Genomic DNA, 18,396 nt, shown 5'->3' on the forward strand with positions numbered 1-18,396 from the left:
TTTTACCCCTTGATCAGATGAGATGAATTAAAAATACACTGTAGTAACGGCTAATGTCCCTTGTGCTTGCCTATTTTGGCCTTTCATAGTGGGGGTTTTGATTCTACCTTACTATTATTTATATACACCAAGAAAGATTTGGAGTTCAAACTATCATGACTCATGAGTGCGAAATTTGGTAATTAAGTTTATTATTATTATCTATGTTCCGCTGTTGAAGTTAAGGATAGCACGGTGCGCTGAACAAGTCGATCTTTTGGCATCTCTACGAACTCAAATCAGATTGATGGATTTTATATATATATATATATATATATATATAGAGAGAGAGAGAGAGAGAGAGTAACTTATGGCTAACCTGATTTTCAGATTCAGTGTTTTGAATTTGTTGGTGTTAATTTTTTGTAGTCTTACAAGTAATTTTGACTGTATGGAAAACATTAATAAAACACCAATTAATTTAAAATTAATGGTTTACTCGTGATATGGAATATTTTCACCATCCCGAAAATTTGTCCAATACTCTAAAGTCTTTGATCACTAAAAGCAAATTCGGTCACTAAAAGAGTATTCTGTCACCAAAAGCTTCATGAGCCCGTCAAAAGAGTCTTTGGTCATCAAATGCATCATGAGCTCACCAAAAGGGTCTTCGGTCACCAAAAAGTATCTTCGGCCACTAAGGCATCTTCGGTCACTAAAGAAGTGTGTCGCCTTGTTGGACTAGTCAAGCTCCTCTCGTGTCGTCAGGCTCATAAGCCTTGTCGGTCTCTTGAGGAATCGTCATGTCTCCCATGCCTCAAGGGACTCGTAATGGAAAATACCACTTGCCTGTCACCCCATGGTGTTGACGAGTGTCACCAAACTGAAGACCCTTCATACTTAGCCCCGTACTGTTTGTGTGCCCTCCACTCAAGTATCTCTATATGGAAATAAATTGCACACCATGCTTAAAGATCCCTTTACATTTTCATATTCTTCAAATATGGGAAATTAAGCCCTAAAGATCTCGGAGCATTAACTCCATATCTTCCCTATAAGGGAAAAGCCTACATTCATAGGATCTTAATCAATTCTGTACCACTATATAAGCACCAGGACTCCTCTTCTCCAAGGTACGTGAAATTTCCTAGCTCTTATACTTTTAGAGTTATTAGAGATCATTCTATCACCAACTTAACCTTTAGAGGGTCTTTGGCCGGCACTTCACTGGTGTTCTCTGTAAGTTCTTCACCTTTTGTTCTTTAGATACCTCCAATCACTGTACGTGTGGACAATTGACTCACTGACGATTTTGTGCATCATCAACTAGAATTAGTAGATCGAATTGATTGTGACTTGCCCTTGAAAGTGTATTGAACTGCAACTTCAGATATGTTCATCTCTTTTCCATGAATCCTTCACTCCCTTAATAAAGATTCCAATCATCTTTGTGGTGCTTGATTATTCCCTCAAGTGATTTGACATAAATTGGTGGTTAATATGCAATTTTCATTATGTGTGTGTTTTACATTATGAAGCAAAGTCAATTTTTGCTAGTCTTATTATAGACTAGTTTTAAGTTTTAGCTTATTTGTTAAAGGACTTGCACCAGTCATTGTAAAATAGAAAAAGTTGTTAGTTTTACACATTTTTGTTCAAAAACTACTTACATCAATCCATCTATAACGTTGTACATATACAATATTGTTATAGTAAAATCGTGTATATTTACACGATTATTGTAGTTTTCTATTTGATTATTTAAATATTTTTTTCTCTCTCCTCTCTCACACTCGTTATACTCTCCCTCTTCCCCTAACTCTCTTCAATCTAGAAGAGGAAGGAAGAAGAAGAAAAAATCAATCAACCCAAAACAAATCCACTCAAACCCATCTAAAAACTCAACTCAAAATCAACCAAAAACAAAATCAACTCAAAACAAAACTTAACGAAAAACTCATTCAAAAAACCCAAATCAACCTAAGCCACCACTACCGTCGCCATTGCCATGAAGGCTCAGGTGGGGTGCTTGCCGCTGCCATAAGAGAGAAAGTGAAGATGAGCAAAGGTGAGGGAGTGCTTGTCCATGGAGGCTTGGGTGGAGAAAGAGAGAGTAGTGTTCAAAAAATATAAAGAGACAGTAAAAGAGAGTAGTGCTCAAAAAAAAAAAAAAAAAAATATATATATATATATATAGAGAGAGAGAGAGAGAGAGAGTTTTGATGTGGGTAGGTGAAATAATAATAAAAAAAGAATAAAAATGATTATAAAGAAAATAGAGTGTATAAAAGATAATCTGATGTGAGTGATTTTGCAAAGTGCTTGTATAAAATAGAAAAATTATGTTCTTATACTAAAATAGATGGAAAATTTTATACGGACTAATGAGAAGGCTCTAATATATACTCCAATATAAGCAATTAATGTGTCAAAATTAATCTATGTTTTAATTGCACAGTTCCATTTTCGATGTTCACTTAGGCATTTTATAAAGGTATTAGGTATTTTTGTGCATTTTTTTTGTTAAAGCATCATATTATAAAAAGGATAATACATATTTTTGTAATTTTCTAAAACAGTAAGATGAAGACAATAAATTATATATTCAACACCATTCACATTTTTTAAGGATGTTTGTGGTTTGAAGCCCCTACCTTCTCCACTAAATACCCATGTTAAAATAAGGCCAAGAGGCAAAAACGCCCTCTAGGATTTGGTTAGTTGCAAAAACACCCTATGAGGTTTCAATTTTTTCTTATAATTTTCAAAGATTATTTTCATATCTGCCAAATTGAATATTGGGGGGAGTAACTTTGTTAGCTCTTATAGATGGAAAAATCATATGAGCAATGACAAGAATTAGTGGTCATTTTGATTGATATAGAAACCTTATGTAGTTATAAGGTAGAATTAAAACCCTAGGGAATGTTTATGCAACTGACCCAAACCCAAGGAAGTCAATATCATACTGGCTATTGAACCGATATTGGTACTACTCTAAAATGTGCCGAATAAAATACTGAATTATACAAGCTTGTATTGGGAATATTTTGGGTGTTTCGGCCGGTATTAGCATCTCGGTCAGTACAATAAAAAAATTGAAAAAGAAAATGTTATTTAAACTAATATATTGGTTAATGTACTTATGCTAATATTATAAAATATACAAATTTTAAATTTTATGTTGATAAATGTAAAAATTAATAAATTCATACATACATAAATAAATATAAACACATAAATCTGTATATAAATATTAAATAACGATAATTCTAAAACGGTACACCGGTATTAATAGGTACTGAAATATTCCGCTCCCCACGTCAGATCGAAATGGCCTCTAGTACAAAATTTGACAACCTTGCCCAAACCCTAGTCAGTGTTTTTACATTTAGGCCTAAAAATAAAAATAAAGCATATGTACAATGCATTCCAAAACAGAACAATTTGAAAAGCATGTCAAGTAAAGGAAATAATGAATACACATATGAGAATAGCCAGAGCATATGGTGTGTGAAATCAAGGGAAAACAATATAAACGTTCTATATAATGATGTCATTATTCCTTTTAATGAAGTTTTACCTGTCAAAGATACTGAATTTCAATTTGCAAGAAAGGTCTATCGATCGCTTGTTTAGATGAATAAATAAGTAAAAAAAAAATAAAAAATACAAAAAATTTGTCATAATCAATCTGCATCATTGTCTTTTCTATGAGATCCTTTTTATATGTTACTTTGCATTGCATCATCGTGTAAATTTCAACCTTCCCGGATAGCCAAATGTTCTCTTCTCTAACGTGATTCAAATCTCATTTCTCCATGTCATTTTTCAATTTAAATTTCTACATCCCACTTGCTCCCAATAATTATTTTCTTCTTCTTATTCTATCCCATTTTGTTATAGTCCAATATTTAATTTAACAATGTTTAATTTCTAAAATATGCAAAATAATAATAAACATCTGGGTTCAATTTGAAAAGTTAATAAACACATATCTAACTTATTATTTATTTTTATTTAAACTTAGCAAAAATATAGAAGTATATATTTAAAACTCAATATCCCTTTTCCTTTTTCTGATGTAGTGATGTTAAAGTTCATCAAGAGATAATATGATGTATAGGTGAAAACTTACTAATTTTTGTTTGAAAGACAATGCATTAAATTAAAAATATTCTCTTAAAAATTAATTAGATTTTCAAATATAACAATATGGAAGGGAGTGATGCCAAGAAAGATTGGACTTTCAAAAGCTCATACTTCCATTTCAACAGCTCAAGATGTTAGATATGATGTGAATATGCTAAAGTTGTGAGTACAAAGAAAATACTTTTTTTCCCACTTAAACATGCTTTGTTTGACACCATGATGCATCTACACGCATTGCCCAACTTAATTCACCATGACATGTTGTAACTTTTCCGAAATGAGAAACTAGTCTGTAATTGGAGTCGTATATGTATTGGTTTAGAAAATTTTTTTCATTTTTTTTTGGGGTCTCAAGAGCAACTTAATTGGATGACGTGGAAGCAACATCCAATCTGGTTCGATTGCTTGGATTCCCTTTCTAACAAGGAAAGGTCCTCCTCCCTGGGCCATTTCCTTGAGGAGAATCTTCTTCGATAAAGCACTACAAAAAAAAGGTCCTTTGGCCGCGTTTTTAAAACACGGCTATATGTCAAAAAAATGTGGCTATAGCCTATAGCCGCGTTTTTTTAGGCCGCGGTTTCTAATGTGGCATAAAACCCATGACTATAGGACTGATGGTCCTATGGCCGCACTTTTTAACCGCGGCTCTAGCCCAGGTCCTATAGCCCCGTTTAAAACGCTACCTAAGGGTGCAGTCTTAGGCCGCGTTTAAAACGCGGCCTAAGGGTGCAATCCTGGGCCGCGTTTTAAACGCAGCCCATGGTTGATGGCCGCGTTTAGGAAGTGCGGCCATACCTCCCATGGTGACGGCCTCTAGCACTTCTTTAAGCCGCGTTTTAACCGTGGCCTAAGGTTCTGGTCTTAGGCCGCGTTTTAAGTGCAGCCTAAGACCCCCGAATTCCTATTAGGAATTTGTCTATAGCCGCGTTTTAAAAATGTGGCTATAGTTTTTTTTTTCCTTTTTTATTTCCTTTTTCTGGGCAGATGAGTTTTACAAACCTGTCAAACATACAAAAAATTACAGCTTGTTGCGTGCAACAAAAATAACAACCCAGAATTTCAACAAAATATCAAGCAAGAATTTTCTCAAACCTGTCACAAATCAATATCTCTAAAGAATATAGGAAAATGATCAATCTTTATGGAATATGTCGTTCAATACAGCAACTAAATGGAGGGAAAAAGTGTAAATTCCATTTGACACAATATTACAATCATGTTTACAATATTTTGAATATCCACAAAGTTACAATATTACAATATTCCGAATATCCACGAATATCCAAACAATTATACACGAAGAGTCCTCACTATGATGTAGCGCTATCTTGAATATATTATATACATTGTATTAGTAGCACATAACAATGCATTGCAATAAACACGCAAGTTTCATTAAATTAAAGGCAAAGTTTGTATTACCTGAATAATTGCTTAAACTTAAACTAGCTGGCACGTTCTTTTGTAAAAAGCCTATTATTTCATCCATTTTCCGCTTTGCTTCGGCTATTTCCCGCTTTGTTTCGTCCAACTGCTGCTGATGTCGTGTTTCTGATTCGCGCGTTGCTTCGGCCAGTTGCTGCTCATGTCGTGCATCTGATTCCCGCTTTGCTTCAGCCAGTGCTTCGGCAATTTCCTCCTTATGTTATGCATGCAATGAGGCCATTTGGTCCTGATGCCTCTGCTCTGAGTCGGCAAGTTGGTCCCTCAACGAATTTTCCAATTCAGTCATCCGTTGGGCTGTTTCAGTGGACGACGGCCCAGGAAAACATGGAAGGTTGGACCCACTTCTTCCTGTTGGGGTTGGTCCAAAACCGACCCCACGGACACGTCCAGAACGTTCTTTGCCCATCACTTGAGCGAACGCATCATCATTTGCCCAGAGAATTCCATCGCGACGGTCTTCTTCTAGTTTGCCCCCGTTGTTTAAAATTTCTTTCATTTTATCCTGTTTTCATACAAGAACCAAATAACATATTATTTGCTATAAACATTTCACGCACAAAGTAGAAAATAAATAGGTTATGATATAGGGCTTACAATCTTATGTCGCACTTCATCACTAATAGGAGTCCCATCTTTCGTGCAGTATGCTTTTATGAAAACATCTGCACGCTCCACTGCTTGGCCACTTTCTTTTGCCTACATCATATTCAACAGTCTCATTACAATAGTGAAAATTTATGTTGGTGATATGAAGCGACAATCGACAACCAAACATAGCAAATGGAATTTGGAACATAACATGCAATATAAAAGTAAAACAAATTCCTTAAACATGTAGTTTATTACGTTTAAAAAGAAGAGCTGTTTTCTTCATGTGAATGCTTTGTATCAAGCGGTTTTTGGTACCAACACTCTTGCCCTTTGATTTAATAAAATAGCCATTTCATAGGCAATGTTTGAAAAAGTGCGGCCATAGCACCCTTGTTGACAGCTTTGAAGACATTTTCGCCGCGTTTAAAACGCGGCTATAGGCCACAACTATAGCCACGTTTCTTAAATGTGGTTATATCTATTACCTATAGCCACGTTTAAAATGCGGCTATAACCCCCTAACTATTTTTAGAATTTGTCTATAGCCACGTTTTAAACGCGGCTACAATCCCCTAAATATTTTTACAATTACTCTATAGCCACGTTTTAAACGCAGCTACAACCCCCTGCATATATGCATCCCAATTGTATTGGAGATGTCCACTTTCAACCTATTTAGTTTTCCACAAACAAGGTAACAAAGGAAAGCAAATTTAAAGAACAACCAATTGCTATATACCAAACTAAACTCTTACTAACAAAGTGGCAAACATAAATATTAATGAAATCACTAATCAAAAACAGGAAACATCACAAGAAATGTCTATTAATAGTCATAAACATGCAAAAAAGCCAAGTCTTCCTTACCCCAACACTGTGCTCTCCATCAGTAAACTAGTTTCTTCAAACTCTTCAGATTCATCACACAATAATTTTAATTTAACCAAACAATATGTACGGAAATTTTGTTGTGATTTTTTAATATTGATTATTTCTAAACCAAGAAGTTTATATTATTGCAGTAATGAAATTGTGGATTGCTTAGTTTGGACCATACGACAACGTTGGGCATTGCCACCATTATTGTCATCTCCATGCAAGCCCTTCCTCAATGCTAAACTCACGCCGACAAAATCTATTTTAATTTCCATGAATTCGAATCGACCATGTTCTTTCAACAACAAAATAAATAAATAAATACAACTACAATTTATTGATACCAATATGTCACAAGTTCAATTAAAATAGTAGAGCATTAAAACTTGGCTAGTTGTTGTATAATGCATTTCTTACCATATTGTCAGCAGTTTGGGCAAAACTTATAGGCCCTGTCCTGGCTATATCCTTCTGAAACGCACGACTTCTCTTGTTCGTATCAATTAATGTCTACGAACACATTCCCGCCAAAAAATTAAAACAAAAAAATTAGTTAAAACACTGTACTCGGTATATCCAAATACCCCATCATATGTATATTACCACTAAAAGATAATAGAGCAAGAAAATAGCGCAACCTTCGTTTTAGAATCAAACCAATAGTCAACTAGTGCGTGGTAGTCCTGCTCGTCAGCCCAAGATGGTTTTTTTTTTAATGACATCTTCTTTTAACGCATCTTTTGGGTTGCATTTCTTTTTTAACTTACTCCTTCGGTTCCTCCTCAACTCCCCTAGTAAGTGCATTGCCCAGTTCATTTGATTAGCTGGTCTGATAATTTCTGGGTCAATGATCCACTTTTTCTGAAATGCAAAAATTGAGTTAGCATAGTGCAATAATTCACCCTACTGAAAATGCCATTTAGCACATACACGACTATAGATAACAATTAAAAGTAGCTTAATTTGATACAACCTCTATCTCGATCCAGGCTTCTTCTTTGCATTTACGGTCAACATGCGTCCAATTACTTGGCATAAGTGGGCAATAGGTGTGGCAGATGCATAAGGTGCCCAACCACCTTTTGAATGTTTGCCCGCTTTCTCCAACCGGTTGCCTGCTCTCATTTAACCCACATACAAGTTTCTTGTTCGCTGGAAGAGACCATATTCGCTGCATCAGCGTTATCTCACGTTTTTTTATTTAAATTATTGGATATTGGGGTTTCCTGAATTGAATCTTCTGCACGCCCATTATTGGATGGTGGGGTTTCTTGGACCAAATCTTCTGCATATAGTAAACCATTATTAGGAATGAAATTTCAAAGTTCACAATTAGAGAGAAGTCACTGTATATAGCTCAAGTGCTCAACTAACATGATATATGTGATCTTTGTAAATGTGGACCTGTGTTTGATAGATTTATGTCACTCTAAAAGACTTTCCAAAAGATTAGTTTAAAATATTTGGTGTCAGACTGTCAGTAGGTTCCACACCATATGACCTTTACACTTCACATGCTCACCCATAAAAATTCATGCTTTTTTGTTTTGGATGGTTGTGAAATAAGACTTCCTTCGAATATGCATACTATTGTACTACTGGCCAAAACAAATGTCCATTTCTTATCACCTAAAACTATATACATATATATATATATATATATATATATATATATATATATAAATTAGTGATAAGAGAGAAGAACAAATTCTTAACCCACCCATTATGGTTTGGTTTTATTATTTCACAAAAAATCCCCTCGAAGATGCTATTATAAGTAGCTTGGAATCAAAAACCCATAGAAATACATAATCAAGCTATCTTCATCACCCACCACTATCAATCCAAGAAAATATTAGTCAAAAACAGTAAATAAACATCTGGGAAAGGGACTGCACAACATGCACAGATAGAAAAAGCTGAACATCATTTCTATTTTTCTAACACATATTTTCACAAACATCTTCTATGCATCTTCAAAATCAACATTAAAATAAAACATAACAATGAGCTACTGCCAATTGCCAAACCCAAACCACAATAGTCACAACTTCTCATCCCTGTGCAGGCCCAGATTGATTTTCAATGAAGCATAATAATATTCTGATTTTTAATTTATTTTTTTCCCTACGTGATTGATTGAGGAATGGATAATAGTTGAAGCTTAAAAAACAAAACCAAAGGTTAAATTCATTGTTTCTAAGCTTCCTGACCAAAGGTTTTATAAAATTTTAAACCCAAACCAAATGGTTAAATCTACTAATAAAAAGATGTCTATCTTTATAATTAAGTGGAGTGAGATGTAATACACCAGGGATTCTGGTTCATCTTAGTAAAATGAGACTAATCCCGTTGATGTCAAGCTTATGCATGGAAGAAAATTAATTAATTAATTATCTTTACTTATTTAATTAGATTGGAAACAAGTTGTTCAAGAGGTTCGATCAAATACATAAATGATATGTTTTTCAAATATGTATACACTATACCTTTCTTTTTAAAAATCAATATGATATTAACTTTTTTTTATAACAAGGCTAACAGTTTTGTAGTTAAACTAATATCTCTTGATTTTTTAATGAAGACATTTATGGTTCAAATTCATAACAAAAAAAAGAAAAAAATACGAAATGTATATGAGGTTGCATAAGAGATTAGGAGTTAATCCCCGCCTATACCAAAAACCAATCGGTGTCTTAGATGATAAACAGTTATCATCAGGAATGAACGTCATAGTCTGAAAGTTGAAATTCTCTAAAAAAAAAAAAATGTATATGAGTAAAGTTAATAACACAATCATTTTATAACAAATCTTAGGTGTCAAATGGTTAGTGGTAAACCAAAAAGTAAAATAGACTCAAATAAAAATCAATAACAAATTCTCACCTAATATCCGTGGTAAAATTGTTGCATACCTAACACTAAACTCAATATATCTATTCCACGCACCCACTAAGTAGTAAGCACTTACGAGCTACTCTTTTCATTTTTGAACTTTACCAAGGACTCTTACTCCATTTTCTAATGCTAGTCAATGAGACACATAGAGATGGTAAAATTGTTATAAGTCATCCACAAGAACACCTCATCTATATATAGATGATTTCACACATCATCTATAAATTCCATGGTAAGCCCCCACTAAGCAGTAAGCACTTACGTGCTAGTCTTTTCATTTTTCAACTTTACCAAGGACTCTTACTCCATTTTCTCATGCTAGTGAATGAAACACACAGAGACTTAACCTTTTTTTATGGCTTGATGAGACTTATTAGCTATCGACCATCCAAAAAGTCCAAAACACAATATGGAAGATCTTCCCTAGATCGTATCTACCTAGATATGATCTAGATAGTAATTAACTAATAACCATCCAAAATCTTCCCTAGCTAGTATAATATTTCATATGCTGAGAAGAAATAACAGAGCCAATAATAGCATATTAAATAACATTAGGTATTGAATACAGAGCCAATTACTGCAATTGAAAACGCAGAAGAAAAAGCAGAAGAAAACTTCATTTTCGGAATCGCAAAAATTTGCGGAATTGAAAACGCAATCGCGCAGATATCACCTAGCCAAACACAATCCCGAAATCGCGATTCGCGAAACTGTCATTCCGTGCAATGTAAACGCCTAAACAAACGGGCTCTAAATAGAGAGAGACAGAGACAGAGAGAGATGTAGCTCGAAAATAAACAACAACAGATCAAAGAATCAACAAAAGCCTATACCTTTCAAAATAAAACTATTTCAAAACCCTAGAATTCAAATATACTAACTGCGAAACAAAAAAAGAAACGGAAAATAATCAGAACCGAAAGAACTTTGCCCTAAATTTCTATTCAAATTAAACACAGAACTTAAAACCCTAAATTCAAAAATTGAAAACAAAAAATAAAAACATAATTACCTCTCTTAGCTTCCCTCTCTTTCTCTTCGGCTCTTTGCGTTTCACACACTCTCTCTCTCTCTCTCTCTCACTCTCTTTCTCTGCGAAACAACCGAAGCTTTGAAATGTTCAGAGGTTGGAGATGAAAGGTTTGGAAGTGGAGGGTGACGGCTAGCTTGAGATCAGAGAGATGGAGGGTGCGGGTTGAGATCAGAGAGATTGAGGGTGAGGGTTGAGATCGGGATTGAGAGATGGAGGCTGATATGCGATGGGTGGAAAATATTTTTAGTTCAATATTTATACAAATCCTAAAGCCGCATTTTTAACATGTGGCTATAGGGAAAACCTGGGGGTGCGTTTGGAAAATGCGGCCCCATCTCAAACTAAAGCCGCATGTTTAAAACGTGGCTTCAGACGAAATTTAAAGCTGTGTTTTTAACACGCGGCTTCAAACCAAATTTAAAGCCGCGTGTAAAAAACGCGGCTTCAGGTATACTAGAGCCGCATTTTTAAAATGCGGCCACAGTGAAGGGAAAAAAAAAAAAAGAGTTTAGCAAAAAATTAAATATGGAGGTCCTTAGGCCGCGTTTTTAGCTCAAAAAAACGCAGTCTCAAGAACATGCTATGGCCTCGCGCATAAAACGCGACTTGAACCTTTTTTTAAGCCCCGTTTTTAAAAAACGCGGCTTCAGTCAATCTTGGGCCGCGTTTTTTATAGTCACGGCTTAAAAAACGCGGCCCAAGGCCCCCGCGTTTTGTAGTGTAAGACAGGAGAGGGAAATCTCAAAAAAAGTAACAACCACTACGAGTGCAAGCAATAGTGTCATTACTAGTCATGGTTTAAAGAGATATAGAATTGGTTGTTACCATGCATCCGCACATAACTAAAAAAAGGTAATAAATGGATGTGCGCTAGGGTTTCCCCTGAAAATAAATGGGAAAAATAGGGCTATAAGTAGGCTTTTTGCTATTGTTATAAAGACTGCTCACCTTTATATGGCTTAACATCCTTCTCGCAACCACCCGACCTTAGCTTATGTTGGCGATACACGTTGGTGGAAGAAAGAGAGATCTTCTTTTGAATAGGAAAATTTGGTCACGTAAATCTTCTATTTTGTCGGAATTCGTTAATTGTTCCGTACTAATTTACAATGAAAAAACTCATGTTCATTGTAAGGTCATTGAAGGAAAGGTTGATCCCCCGTGTCGATTGTTCTGATAAATAACTCTTCTATAAAGTTCATTAATATTCAAGCTCATTTTATTAAGGTTGTAGACAAATTTCAATTATGCAAAGTAGGAATCGATTAGACTCTCACCCAAAGTAGTTGTTTATGTAACAAAGTTTTTAAGTAACTAAATTCACCATGACATTTTGTGACTTTTCCGAAATGAGAAACTAGTCTATAATTGGAGTTGTAAATGTATTTTTAGACAAATTTTTTCATTTTTTTTTTTTTTTTTTTTTTTTTTTTTTTTTTTTTGTAAAATACTATTTTGGTCCCTAAATTTTAATAAAAATTTGTTTTTCATTTCTAAACTTTGTAAAAAGTTTTTTCAATAGTTTAGAAACAAAAATAAGGAAAAAAAAAAAGAACTTTTTTAATAGTTTAGGGATGAAAAACAAACTTTTAGTAAAGTTTAAAGACATAAATAAAATATTTTCAATAGTTTAAGGACAAAAGATAAATTGTTCAATAGTTTTGGGATAAAAAATGAATTTAAAATTTAGGGATAAAAACAAACTTTTATTAAAATTAATTTAGGAACCAAAATAATATTTTATCATTTTTTTTTTTTTTTTTGGTTAAGGTTTTAGACAAATTTCAAATATGCGAAGTAGGAATTGATTAGACTTTCACCCAAAGTAGTTGTTTAAGTAACAAAAATTTCTTTGCAAACAATAGTAGCAAAAACATTTCAGCAATTTTAACTTGTGCTTAGCTCTAATCCATAAGTATTGAATCCTACTGTGTGTTTGGATTAACTTTTTATTGAAAAGTTCATTTGCTTATTTTTTTAAAGTTATACATAAAAAAATGAGACTTTAAAAACTGCATGTATATCCATAAATAAACTAAATAAAGATAAACCAAAGATGCAAACTAACCCATGCATATCCATGTCATGTGTGCACGGTGGAGTAACACAATATCCTAAATAAAAAGTAATAACACAACCACCTATATATCTTGATTCTTGAAGATATATATAATTAACTAAACCTAAAGTGGAAAGTAACAAAGGTCTTCTATATATGGATCAAAGGAACTTTGTACCTACCAATTTACCTCAGTAAAAACCTGTGTAATATATAAATGGGTGTTGCACTATGTTTAGGCGATTCTGGATGGAACACATGGTGTAGTCAATATTGTATGAGTTGACATGATCTGATGATCAAACCCCACATTTTTTTTTTTTTTTTTTGTTGTTGATGAAAACATCAAACCCCACATGAAACATTATTGTCCGGTGACTTTTTCATTCTTTTGCTTGGCAAAAAGGGAGAGCCAAGGAGGGACGAGCATAAGATGAAGTTGAAGAGAGAGAGAGAGAGCAGTGTTTGTTTTCAAGCTTTGTCTTGAACGTTAGACAAAAAGTGGAACTAACAGTATCTAAGAAAAATACAGCTGGGATTGATAGGATAGAAAGAAAGAATGGATACAAACTGGACCCATCGCATAAAGACAGCAAATAATACATATACTTCTTATTCACGTAATCTCACTTGCCTCAGCTTTGGCCCAGGCTCTCGGCCCTTAGCTGGCTCTCTCTCTCTCTCTCATAGACACAAGATTTATATAATCTTGTGACTATCCTCATGTGAAAGAAACCTAGGACAATTTGATTTAGTTTTAGTACCATGAATGTTTTGTCGGTTCTATTTAGCTTAGCTGATTTTATCATTGAGATCCGAGATTTAAACCTTATTCATACCAAAAACCAATTGGTCTCTTAGCCTAATAATAAAGAGTAATTATCATGAAGTAGATGCTATAGATTAAACTTTTATTGTATCTATATATTAAAAAAATGTACCATGTCAAGTTCAATACAAATCATTTATCCTACTTTTTGTGTTTCATTTTATATTCCATCAATTATGGTATGCTATATTTGATGGGTTTTATTATTTTTTTAACTTCTTCACTTTAAACTTTGGTCAATTATTTTATAAGAAAATTCAAATAAATACATGACAAGTCATGATTAATGGAGCATATAATGGAAGACATAAAGTGGGATAGGAGATTTGTACCTAATCAAAACAATGGGGTATCCATGAATGTATTAAGATTACAATGCAGGAAACTAGCCCTAGTATGAGTTAATTTCCTTTTTTGAGTTCATTATGCTCTTTGGGGTTTCAACTTAATCTAACATGTTAACCAGTGTACATTATTTATTCCTAGTCAAAAAATATTTTAATGAGAATCTTATATTATATATAAGCACAATTGTTGATAAGATTTATAGAACTCCATCAGATATGATCAAAGCGTTTGAGAAAGATTTTATATTGTATTGTTTGAAGGTGAAATTATGTAAGATGATTGTTAAGTTGTGATTTTTCACATAACATTTATGTTAGCTTTATTCAATGACAAAAAGTGTTGTAATTGCATTAATTTATTTCCTTGTATTTTTTGGGATTTAATTGTAATGGGTTTAGTTTTAAGTATTGAAGATTTGCTTAAAAAGTTGATCTCGTGACTTGGCTTGCGAGTGGTGCAACCCGCGAAGGTCATATGAGCAGCACATGCTGGAAGCTAAAGAGTCAGTGAGTTTCACGACTTATCTTGTGACTTGGCCAACTCGCGAGATGACCTACAAAATGCAATGACAGCTAGGATTTTAAGTATGACTCTTATACCTTTCACCCATACTATATATACTCTCATTATCCACAAAATTGTAAGGAGACTATTAGAAGAAAACCCTAGAGAAGTTTTTACAGCACACCCACCTTGTTAGAGAGAGCTACTTATTCTCATGAGAGAAATCCTGGTTGTCTCTTCTCCTATCTCTCCATTTACACATCCTTGAGAGGTTTTTAGCCCAAACACTTACCTCACCCATTCTGAGTGTTGGTAGAAGTTTTGGTGTGTATAGAAAGCATTGGAAGAAGTCATTGAGTGGCAGACGCAATTTGGAACTAATTGCGGGATTTGGATAACTAGTGAAGATATGGCTCTGTGAAGCCCGTTGGTAGCTGGAACTTGGAGAGTTCGAGTACATTGGGTAGATTAGGCTTGGAGGGTCTTTTTGATATTCGTGCACTCCAACTTTATTCACTAGTGGATCAATTTTGGCTTGGAGAGCCACGGAGAGATTTTTCCTCAAGTACTTCGATTTTCTCTTTGATAACACATTTCAATATTATCTTGTATTTGCATCTTTCTTCCCTTACTCTTTTAAGTTTTATCTTTATTATTGTTTGCTTGTGGTTATGGCTTAGAAAGTAATTCCGGTTATTGCGTATCATTTACTCTTATTTCGCATTTAGATAAGTTAGAATAAAAGCAATTAAGCCGTAATTTAAAATTGGGGGTCTAAATAAGCTATAATGTTCAACACAATTTGAGCTTTCAATGATGAATTGCTTAAGAATGATAATCTAATATTTTGTAGCATGCTTTTTTGGAATGAAAGGACATAGACGTGCTGCACTTTGGGAAGGAAATATTGATGAAACACTTGGAGACTATTAATGGCTTTGGAAAGAAAAAATCAACCGAATCGAATTTATATAAGTAATATCAATCAAATAATAATGTTTGGGAAGAACTCTCAATTGATACTTTATAACATTTTTAATGGAAATATTTAGGGATTGAAACTTTAAATCTCTCACCACTTAATGTAACTACAGAATTATCAAAAAGTAACAATGCTATTTTTTTTTTAAAAATAAATAAATAAACACTTTGATTACCCCTCTCCACTTCCATAGTCTTTGCTTAATTTCCTGTGACGTGATTTTTGGATGCGTGGTTTGTTTCTCTTTCTCCTTCCATGTCTTAAATTCTCTCAACTACTCTTCCCGTTTCTACTTTTTTTAGTACAATTTTTTAAGTTTTAGTTTCTCTTTTACCTTTTGTTTTTGAGCACAGCACACACTATGCCCGTATAATCTTTTTAGATTAAAAATATCCAAATATATATCTAGTTAATTTTAGAGCTAATGAGCTGTCATATTTAATTTGCATGTACAATTTGACACAGTAATATCTAACATTGACGAGCATGGCTCTAAAAAAAATCAGAAACATAATTTAGTTGGTGTCTGTTTGGGTGCTCTGTTGTTTTCGGTAGCTTAATTATTTACTTGGTGTTTATCAAAAAATATAATTTTTAGTAATTTTTATATTAGATGTGTGACAAAATTAACTAAGAACTAGTTTATTTTTAAGAAAACTAAAAGTTAAATTGTTTATTTAAAAAAACTAAGATAAGAATAGAAAAACTTTGACCTTATTCTAAACACATTTTATGTTGGAACCCCTCCTTAATGATTGCAATACCTTTTGAGGACTGTCCCTAGCTCACCAGTCCAACACACATTCAGGAAGTTAATCAGTGCGTTGATGCACTAATTAGACTAGGTGTCTCTCAAAAACAAAGCTTTGTTAATTTTGCTAACCCATTAGCATGTTGTGGAGAATTTGCTAACTTTTAATAAAGTAGAGTTATATTGTAATGCTTATAAACTATGTTAAAAAACACATACCTCAATCTATTTCCTATCACATCATAACAATTTGACATGCATGGATCGTAGAACTTAAAAGGAAACCAAAAAAAAGAAAGGAACAGAGTGATTTTACACCAATCTGACGAAAAAACAGTTTTTTAACTCCCAAAAGAAAAGGGGGAGAAGATAAAATAGAAAGAAATTAAAAGAGAAAGCTCAAAGCTAGGTGTTGTTGAATTGATAATAAATATTTGATGAAGCTGCCAACAGAAAAAGGTAATGGTTTCCTTCTTTCTTTAAAACACCAACAAGTTTGTCATGAATCGATACCCGAGCGAGTCTGTGCTCTCCGTTTCATTTCCCAAGAAAAGTCAGATAGTCGTCATTGTTTCACTCTCTCTTTATCTCTCTAACTTTTTCTTCATGTTGGGTTTTCAAGGCTAAAAAAAAATCTGTACTGTACTATGACTTCTTGAAAGAGAAGTCAGAAAAGAAGAGAGAGCTGCCAATGACAATGCCTATACCAATGCCACTGCTGATCCGAGCTTTTCCAAGGATAGTAACTGATTTTTCAACAACTTCAAAAGCCTTATAAATGCATATACACAAACGCAAATACATGCAAACACACACATATACTCATATACTCAATCAATCTTCTCTTCCTCTTTTACAGGTTTTGTTTGCCTTTCAATATGCAGGTATATCTGTGTCTGTCATGATGATAATGCCAATATTGGAGGATGATTAAGCGAGAATTTCTCGCTTCTTTTTTCCTTTTCTCGTTAACTTTCAACATCTCTCTATTACTCTATCTATGCCATCCTTTACTTCTTTCATTCACTGTTCCAGATGTTTCAGCAGCTTTTGTAACTAATGCACTTGTTTAAAATTTAACGTACACATCTCTCTGATCTCACTACAAACAAGGTATAATAAATTAAACTGTAACGTTTCACACTTCTGGACCCTCACATCTTCTTCATCTTTCGGTGCTAACAGACTGAATTCAGTAACAACCTTTTAACTAAAAATATCATGGCAAAATTAACATCTCAAATGGACAACCAAACTCACCCTTTGAGTACGATATATATCATCATCTGTGTGTGTGTGCTGGGAAATTGTTCATTCATCTGTTGGTACAAATACAATGTTGATCCATGGTTCAGATGCTTTTTTTTTTCTTCTTCCTTCTTAATATTCATCATTTTTTTTTTTTTTTTTTGGTGGGGGATAGCTTTAACCATTGTGGAAAAAGGGTTAATTTTGAAAAGCTGAGAGAATTGAAAAGTAGTAATTAATATCTAGATTATCCTCTATTTGTGGGGGATGCTGTGTCGAAACCCTAGAAAGACCTAGACCTAGATCAGTAGCTAGCTATTGCTGGCAAGAATTTCACATCTAACAGGTCTTACAGTACATATACCATCTTGTCCACGTGAAATAATGAACATTAGAAACCGATCCATCTTAGGTTTTGAGTTAAGACCAGTCTTACTATACAAAAAGAGTTTAGACTGGTCTTAAATAAATCCCATTTAAAAGTTTTAATTATAGAATAGGTACACTGATTCTCAGTGTCTCTTTTGTTTGTGTGTTGTGGCAGGTTGAAATACATGAACTACAAATGAAAGAAAGGTAACAGATAAGAGTTTTATTTCTTAAACTAATTTGCAGAGAGAGTTTTTTTGTTTCTCCCAATTGGTTTAATTGGACTTAAAAATTAAACTGATAAACTTATATCTGAACTAAAAATATA

This window comes from Quercus robur, chromosome 10, assembly GCF_932294415.1.
Source record: "Quercus robur chromosome 10, dhQueRobu3.1, whole genome shotgun sequence".
Taxonomy (NCBI): domain Eukaryota; kingdom Viridiplantae; phylum Streptophyta; class Magnoliopsida; order Fagales; family Fagaceae; genus Quercus; species Quercus robur.